At 42.3% G+C, this 9692-nt stretch overlaps 1 protein-coding gene across 4 annotated transcripts in view; it reads right to left on the bottom strand.

The window, feature by feature from the left end:
- LOC103385431 (mitochondrial ribosome-associated GTPase 2) overlaps nt 1-9692 on the bottom strand; it is a 76892-nt gene that overhangs the window by 39452 nt on the left and 27748 nt on the right. The window contains exon 4 of one of the 4 annotated variants that reach the window (XM_025058998.1): nt 675-763. The exons of 1 other annotated variant lie outside the window; for it this stretch is intronic. The gene's annotated coding sequence lies outside the window, so the exon portion shown is untranslated. Of the gene's footprint in view, nt 320-421; nt 764-9692 lie in introns of those variants that run through there. 2 more of the 4 variants (XM_025058997.1, XM_025059001.1) reach the window with 2 other exon arrangements.

The raw sequence follows: 9692 nt of genomic DNA on the forward strand, positions 1-9692 counted from the left end.
TGTCATGCAGGGCGTTAAAGAGGCCACACTCGGATGATCTTTACACACATCTGGGTCTGTTAGCAGTGGAAAATGAGTGCGACTGCGTTTGAGTCAAACCAAGAGTTCGTCGTCGAGCGAACGGTAACATCACCAAAGATCAAAGGACTCTCACTTTTACTCACAATTAATCTGTGGAATTTATGGAAATTATCAACATCACAACAGATGACACACATACACACACACACACACACATACACACACACTGCAGTGAATCAGTGTTGTGTTCACTCAGATACAGAAAGGACAGAAAACCCCACTGTCAGTTTGTGAATTTCCCCACTGGGACAAACAGGGCACTCATCATCATCATCATCATCATCATCATCATCATCATCATCATATTATTATTATTATTATTATTATAGACACATGATTTCTCTGTCTCTGTTGTTGAGTGAAAAGAAGATTCTAATCAAACTGCAGAGGATGGCAGTGTGTGTGTGTGTGTGTGTGTGTGTGTGTGTGTGTGTGCCTGTAACTCCACTTGTGGGGACATTTAATCCTTATTGGGATTCTGGAGTTCAACACTGACTTAGGTCAGAATCAAGACCATAATAATGGTTCTCACAGAAGACAAAAACCAGCGTCAGTGTGTGTGTGTGCGTGTCAGAGTGTGTGTGAGTGAATACTTGGCTCAGTGGAGGCTAAACTTCTTGGTATCGTTTCCTGTCACCCTCCGTCTATTCCAGTCTCACTTCTGTATTCACGCTGCAACATCCTAAAAGAACACATGAAAATAGAAGTGGGAAGAACATCAATGGTTTGTTTTGGTGAAGACGCTGAGAAGAGAAGTGTGTGTGTGAAGATCTTCACTCCAATCTAATCATTTTCACCACCAGTACACGTACAAATACGATACGGTGCAATATACTGCGATACTATAGGCTCAACGATATATTGTGTTTTTTAAACAATTCAATTAGAAATTTATAGATACTGACGATACGGTGCAATATACTGCGATACTCCGATACGGCTCAACGATATTTAATTTAAATAGAAATGAAAGCAAAAAAAAAAAATGAACCAACATCATGATCATCAATATAAATACTGTATCGTGCATCGATATTTTTCTTACACCTCTACAGACTAATCACCAAGTGAAGCCTGTCGTCTGTGGAAGCGACTTCTTTTCACTACATTTGTCCAATTAACAAGCTTTAAAACAGGAACCAATGAGGAGAAAATACAATCCCTCAGATGATCTGTGATGAAACAGCTGAAGTCAAATAGACATGAAAACGTTCACGTTTGGAAACCACTCCAAGTCGGTGTGAGTGAGTGTGTTTTAGTGACTCACCCACAGTAGTCAGTTACTGCTCCACTAAAGTATCCTTCCTTTTTTTTTTTTTTTTTAAACTTCACACCTCTTCAGTTTTCTATTTTTGGGCAACGCCTGCAGAACTAGTACTGTAGTATCCAGGTGATCTCTCTTTCAAACACACACTCACACACACATTCAGGTTCCACTGTGTCCACAGTAAGGTAAGACTGTTTGGGATGAGTGAGAGGAGACATACATCTGTGATGGTGTTCAGACACAATCGCTGATTCAGTGTAGCATACAGAAATATCCAGGGTTACTCACAAAGTGAAAAATATCAGATTGCAGAAGATGGTGAAAGGATCTGATCATGTAAATGCAACAGACCCTGTATCCTTCCATGGCACACACACTCACACACACACACACTCTCACACACACACACTCTCGCAGTGATGTTCCGATAGTGTCCTGCGGGCAGGCGGGCAGGCAGAATCGGGCAGGGGTAAAAGAAACTGGAGCTGAAGCAGAGTGCTGACTCAGGGAACAAATGAGTGAGAGAGCAAAATCTGAGAGGGAGGGAGGGAGGGAGAGAGAGAGGGAGGGAGGGAGAGAGAGGGAGGATACTGAGCTACACCCAGGCCCCGTGACTGGTGTGTGTGCAAACCAGAATGTCCTGACCACCACTTGGAGGAATTTGTGCCGCTTTGACCAACACTTTGGAAAAAAAAAAAAAAAAAAAATTTCAAACGTGAAATAAACTGAAAGTTAAAGTATACAATGACAGCACACAGACGGACCAGTATTAGTTTCCTATTGAAAAAAAAAATATAATAAGTAAATAAATAATTAAATCAAGTGTCAGTTCATTTCCACTGGTCAGGAGTTCTGGTCTGTTTTCCTCTAAATAGGATTTTACTACAAAGTTACCACGAGGTTCTGTTGTGTTATTATTAGACAGGATATATTGCAATATACTGTGATACTATGGGCGCAACGATATATTGAGTTGGGTTTTTTTTTTTTTTACAATTGAATTATGAGAAAACTGTCACCATAGAAAAAGAAAATGAACCAACACCAGGAATATTGGACTGGGAATTGGTGAGAAAAGATCAATAACTGATGGAGGAGGAGATTGATATTCTCTTACACCCCTAGTTATTAAACCCTTTGACCCAGAAATGACCAGATTATCATCCAGGAACCTTTCCAAACAGGACCCTCACCCAGGACCCTTCCCAACCGCAGCGCTACGGCTACCCCTAGCAGCTACGGCTAACCCTAGCAGCTACATCCATTTGACCTGCCGTCAGTTTGGACGTTTATTTCCTGAACACTTTTTATGTACCATTAAGTATCTCTCCGATATCCTTGGACACACACACACACACACACAAGTGTGTTCGTCTGTGTGCACGCAGAAGTGTGTGTATGTGTGTAAGTGTGCGTGTGGGAAAAAAAAAAACCCCGTGTGTGGTTTTATGAGTGTTGATGTGTAATATTTAGACTGTGCTCTAAACAGAAGAGGAGCAAGTCAGCAACATCCAGGTGGTTTTGTTTTACCCTCAGATTTCACTTGTGTGGGAACTCCCTCTCTCCCTCTCTCTCTTCCTCTCTCTCCCCCTCTCCCTCTCTCCCATACTTCCCCCCTTGTGGTCTCCATATGTCTTTCCTGCTTAATTTTTTGTCCTTTCTCTTTGGCTAAAAATACTCCCTGCCCTGTCACTATAACAGATCACCTCCGAGGGAATTTGTTGGCGACAGTGGGCAGTGTCTGATGAGGCGCACCTACACCCCCCCACGCCCACACCCCCCCACACACACACATATAACATCATAATAGTGTCATTGCATTCAGTTATTCTGCAGTAGCTGACCTTAAGAACACAGTAGTTACTAGAGGTCACAGTATCTGGAAAGCTGAACTAAAAGATACTCGTTTCACTTCTCCTCCCTCTCTCCTACTATTACACACACACACACACACACACACACACACTGAGTTGCACCTGCGCGGAGCTATTCAAAATCATGGCGTAGTGAGTGGTGAACCGGTGCAGACGAGGGAAATATGTGTGAGATAACGTCCACCAGGGGCATGTGTGAGAATGGGTTTTCGTGCAGTGGAGAGTGAGTGTAAAAAAAAAAAAAAAAAAAAAAAAATTTTTTTTTGGGGGGATGACAGACCATTCTTGTGACTGGTCTTAAAAAAATAAATAAATAAAAAAAAGGAATAAATATAAACAACAACTTCTCACTCCTGCCTCACACTTGACGTACAACTCAGCCGCGTGTCTCCGAGGGACGGTGTGTAAGGGAGGTGTCAGCGTGTACTTTCTTGTATCAGTGCCGTTCCCATGGAAACTGAGCTGTGACCTGAGCTGTGACACCTGAGGACCGCAGACGGACGGAGGTGAAGTTGTCACTTTAGAGCAGGTCAGTAGTTGAATATTACTGCGTTCATCACCTCTGGCAGGTTTCAGTGGAGAAGTCAAAACTGAGCCTGACTGTGATAAAGAAAGACCAATTAAAGGAACAGTGCGTCTGATTAGGGGAAACAGAGACGGTTTTGGACGCATCAGATACTGAGCTTTTTTTTTTTTTTTTAAAGAATGTCAGAGGAAAATATTGTAATATTTCATATGAAAACAGTTCAAACCCACATCACATGCAGCAATATTGAAACTGAAATGTATTTGCTCTGCTGCTCCCCCTCCCTCCCACCTGTCTCACCCCTCCTGCCAACCTCACTTTGCAACTTCTGGGCTGACGGACTAGTGATTGCGTTACGTCCACGTGAAGTCCGACGGCGGGGACAACAATCCGTGCTACCTGTGCTTTAACAGGCCGTTCTTTCACATTATTAGTGTGACATTTGTGCAGGCCTGCAGAGCCATCTGGATGCGTCCCACACACATGTGAGAGAAAGCAGCCTGGGTTAGGATCTGACTCACATAAAACAGCCTATCTGCCCACCCACACAGACGCGCAGGCACGCAGGCTACGCACACACAAACACAATGACAAAAACAACACAAACGGAGCAGTTTCCACCAGCAAATATCTGACAATAAAAGAAAAGTGAGGCCACAGAATAAAACTTCACACTCAGAGTTTCCATTCACCACCACAGATGGATCCTGAAAGCAGCTGCACGTAAAGATGTCGACCCCAGACAAACGCTCTGTTGCTATTGTGTGTGTGTGTGGTTTTTTTTTTTTTTTTTTTTTTTTTTTTGCCCGGGACAGCCCCTCCGTACATGCAAATGTCTGTGCCACAGGTTGGAGGAATGAAACTGAGGCCCAGAAACAGCGGAGAAGGACGCTGTTTGATGGCTGAATTATCTACTTATCCAAGATGAATGATGTGATCGTTAGTTAGGTTTTAATTAAGATGTAATTATAAAATGGGTAATCATTAGTTTTCCAAGAGCGTCAGGGGTTAATGAGGAACGGTGAAGTGCCACTGACAGTGTTAACAACAGTACTACGGTGAATAAAGGAGCATTTACGTGTTAGTGTGTGTGTACATTTTAATGAGTGGAACTTTTTCTTTCGTGTGTGTGTACATTTTAATGAGTGGAACTTTCTCTCTCGTGTGTGTTTGAGTATCTGTGTAAAAACATGTATTTGTTCATACTGCAGTGTGAGGTGAAGAGACTTGATGATCGATGTGTGTTAGGACACAGTGATGGTTATGGTACTTTTACACATTTTTTGAAGAGACTTGATGATCGATGTGTGTTACGACACAGTGATGGTTATGGTACTTTTATACACATGGACTGTTTGAGGAGAAAACAGTACCTGAAAGAAAACACAAGCACCGACAGGGAGAAGAAGCAAACTCCATACATAAGGACTGGGGATTGAACCAGCAACCTTCTCCTAAAGCAAACACACATTAACTTAAGCTTAATTAATAATAACAATTGCGACCTATATTTGTGCCACAATTTACAGTGCGGGTCTTCAGAACATACAGATGAACAGGAGGTTCCTTTGGGAATAGAACCCAGGACTCCCTGCTCTCTGCTTATGAAGCAAAAACACTAGCTGCTACACCATGGAACACCAAGCTAATTATGGTTATAAAGTCAGAGGACTTAACGTGGTCTACATAAGTCCTATAGTCCTCATGCAGACCTGGACCTGGTCCTGATGAGGCAGAACCAGGTCATTAAATCACTGGTTCTAATAAAGATGAAGACGTGAACTAATGAAGGTTAAGGTTTAGGTCCGTTCTTGTTATTTTTTTTTAAGTTACAGCCCCCGTCGTACAGAGGAAGTTCTGGTGAATCTGCACAAATCGACAGAAGTCAAAGAGGGTGTGTGTGTTTTTTTGTGGTGTGTGTGTGTGTGGGTGTTTGATTCAGTGAGAATCCCCGACTGTGTGGTAGGAATGAGACGAGTGGGTTTGTCTGTAACTTTTAACGGCGTAGATGAACAGACTTCAGTGATAAGTTAAAGGTTAAAAAGTAGAGTAGGATGGAGCTGTGGTTGAGCTGTAGCGCCGTACACCACAACGAGTCTGGAAAGAAACTGGGGGCTGCTGCTGTGTCCTGTGTTCTGTGGTCCAGACACAGACCAGGACCTGAACCTCTTCTCTCTGTCACTGGTTAGAGTTAAGACGAGGACGTGAACACCGTTAGGTTTGAGTGACATAAGTTAATGAACTGTGGGTGTGTTTCTCTGTGTGTGTGTGCGTGTGTTTCTTCTTGTTGTTTTTTTTTTTTTTTTTTTTGCTGTAACAACGAAAAAATATGAATTCTCACTCTACCCACTGAGGAGTCGTTATGACTGTCTGTTGTCTGTTCTGAAAAGATCATCTACTTTCATTATGACTGAGCAGTCAGCAGCGCGTGAACACATTTGTCAAGGCTTCAGATGGAGCACAGAGGGCAGAGATATAAATACACGTATATACGTGTATATACATACATACATACATACATACGTACATATATACAGTATATGTACGTATATATATATATTATGTGTGCATATAAAAACATATATGAAAATATATAGGCAGGTCCAGAAGTGTTTCTCTGACTTGTCAGTTTCTCACCACCACTCTGATGTTCCTTGACATGTTAAGCATCTTCAACCCTCCCTCCCTCTTTCTTTTTTAACTCTACCATTTCCCATCTATAATTGATTGCTCCCACTGTACCAACTTCATTTGCTTGACATGAATAATGGATGAGACACGGAGTGGAGTTGCCGTTTCCCCTCAGCTGGTTCAGTACGTGATTAGCCGTTTGCAGCAGGAGATCGGGTCGCGGTTCTTGGAGGGTAGAGTAAAAACAAGTTGTGGAAGGATTCCAAGTGAGCTGCTCTCTCTGTATTATATAAAATCAATATATATTAAATTAATTAAACTAACAACAAGTTTCATTAACAACAGCTATGACTGGGTTGTTTCTACACTGTAAATAAGTAGGTAAAAAAACCCAATAAAAGTCAGTCAAGAAAACGAGTGCTTCGACTGGTTGAAGGCTGTGACTTGTCGTTATCTTAATTATATTTATCTTTATTTTTAATTATAAATATGTATGAATTATTAGTTTTATTAGTAATCGTAAAATATTTAAAAAAAGGAAAAGTCATATTAATATAAAGATTATAATTATCTGACGTATATTCCTGGTTTATTTTAATCCTAATTTCTAACTCTATTGTCAAACATACATTCCATCATTAAGAAAATACAACATCCTGCTGACTTTAACATTAATAAAAGGACAGGATTGGTCTGTGATGGCTGACACACACACACACCAGTTGCTGAACATTTTACGACCTGATGGAACGACTGTAAGCGGTTGTGTGTGGAGATGGTGAGGATGGTAATGAACTGACGTGGGAGTGAGAGGTGATGAATGCAGTGAAGGCAGGTGGAGGTTGAGGATGTGAATGGTATTCAATCACGGTCTGTGAACCACTGACACCCATCTCTGTACACGTGCTCTGAGCTGATCTCCTGCCTCCAAGAATTTCCAGTCTGAATAGTTATGGATGTGAAAGGATACTGACACTGTTAAGAAAAAAAAAAGACAAGAGTGATGAGTGAAAAGAGTGAGAGAGAACAGGAGGGAGTGTGTAAGAGTGAGAACCGTACTGCAGGTTAGATGGAGGAGGATGAAGAAGAAGAGTAAGACAGAGAGATGGAGAAGAAAGAGTGAGCATGGGAGATAAATAGAGACACAGCAAACACGGAGGGGAAGAAGAAGGAGAGGAGGAGGAGGAGGAGGAGAGAGAGAGTATAAACAGCAGAAGGTTCACTGGGTTCAGTGTGCAGTAGAGGAGCTGAAGGATGGGCATCAGAACTCAAAGCCCAGAGGGCTGGAGAGTGGTGCATGACTCACACAGTCATGCATATATTCACGCACATGCATACATACAGTCCCCACACATGCACATACACACCACTCCGTGTGTGCTCCGCTGCAAAAACAACTTAGTGATGTGTGATGTGTGTGTGTGTTTCTATAAAATGAGCCATTACACACATGAACTCTGGGGAAAACAATCTGAGACATAAATATTAAAGCCGTAGAAAACAGGTGACACAATGACACATATATATATATATATATGGGTAAAAACAAAAGGGGGACAGACCGCGGGGAACGGACTGGATCAGGGCAGAGGGTCTGTCTACTCCTTAAATACATGTTTCATAATCTGACAGGATGGAAAAATCAGAGACGATGAACTGGTCTGTGGAGAAACTGAAACCCAATCCTTCAGTTTTTCTATCGTTTCATAGCGACGTCAAGGAACCGTTTCGATGGTACCGATTTATCGCATGTGCCTGTTGAACCGATGAAGTTCTGATTAAAATGTTTAGAATTTAAAATTCCCATCAGAGGCCCACTTGTAGCAGGAACTACACTGATCACAGATCACACAATTTTGGATTTAAAAACTAGCCTTCACGAAGAGTAACTCAAAACGTAATTAGTCACTATATTTTCAAAAGGTCACATGAAACCTGCTACAGTGCGGTTCTGCATTTTGCATCCTAGAATGACTAATCGTCCTATGAAAATACTCGGTTGGATGCTGTTTATTGGTGGCAAGGCCAAGTATGAACAGTCGAACCGATACTGTCACAATCTCCCAGTCCAAGCAAGCTGTTTTCTCCACATGAGTCACCAGATCCTATTTAGACACTGAAAACTCTGCACACATTTGCAAAACTGACATGACAAAAACCAAATCTGTTCTTTCCCCACACCAACACTGACACACACACACACACACACACACACACACACTTTCACAACTTGTGTCTAAGCACATTTGTATTTGTGTGTGTGTGTGTGTGTGTAAGCACATTGCATAATCAGGGAGCTGTGGCCACTTCAGACTTTAAAGACATGAGGTTTACAGCACACTCATCACAGAGACCAAAGACCCCGGCTCAGATTTATCCCCACTTGTTGTGTTTGTGTTAAAAAAAAAAGTGAAGAAGAATCTGACGGGAAGCTGCAGTAACTGTCTGCACGACAAGGACAAAGAGCGAAGTTCTGAAGGTGATGACTGTGTTTCTGCACTGAAGAAAGTGCCAGTCACTTCTTCACATTCTTTACAACGTCTGTCAAGAAAAAGCCGTTCTTTCGCACCAAACGTTGTGCATCGCACAGTTGAAGGAGAGCTCGTCTTCTTCATCAAAAAAACGGCTAATTAACACCCTGAATCTGCCGCGTGCTTTGTTGGCTTTGAACAAAGCCTCCGCAAACTGTCACCTCCATGTCGTCCTGTCGCTTTCTACGCCATGATACTGTCTGCAAGGGAGGCTCGGAGGCTGGAGCCGGAGAAGTGGCAGGCAGGTGTGCTCGTGGCACTTGGATGTCTGTTGCCATGGTGACCCCAAGAATATCCCTCACACAGCACAATGTGATATTTTTAATAAAGTTTGACTTCACTGTCTGGCACTGTGGTGAAGATGTGAAGATATCAACTTTTCTGTCTGTTGCTTGGCAGAACTGTTTCAATCACCCGAGAAAACCCAGCATGCAACGGTCGTGTAACGTAATGTAATGTACCACCACGGCTGCCATGAATGCAACTGGGATTATGTGTGTGTGTGTGTGTGAGTGTGAAGGTGTGAATGCATATATTTGCAACTTTTGTGTATGTGCATGTGTATAAGTGTGTGTGTGTGTGCGCATAAATGTGTGTTTACCACAGTATGAGTCACAACCCACATCAGACAAAATGCAGAAAATGAGACAAGTGAGTTTCAAACAGGAAACCTGTAATGACAGCACGAAAAGAGCAACAGCCACACACTCTCACACGCACACACACACACACACACACACAGAGTCACTGGAAATCCCCAATATATGAGTGGTGAATGAATT

This window comes from Cynoglossus semilaevis, chromosome 10, assembly GCF_000523025.1.
Source record: "Cynoglossus semilaevis isolate Cse_v1.0 chromosome 10, Cse_v1.0, whole genome shotgun sequence".
NCBI classification, from domain to species: Eukaryota; Metazoa; Chordata; class Actinopteri; order Pleuronectiformes; family Cynoglossidae; genus Cynoglossus; species Cynoglossus semilaevis.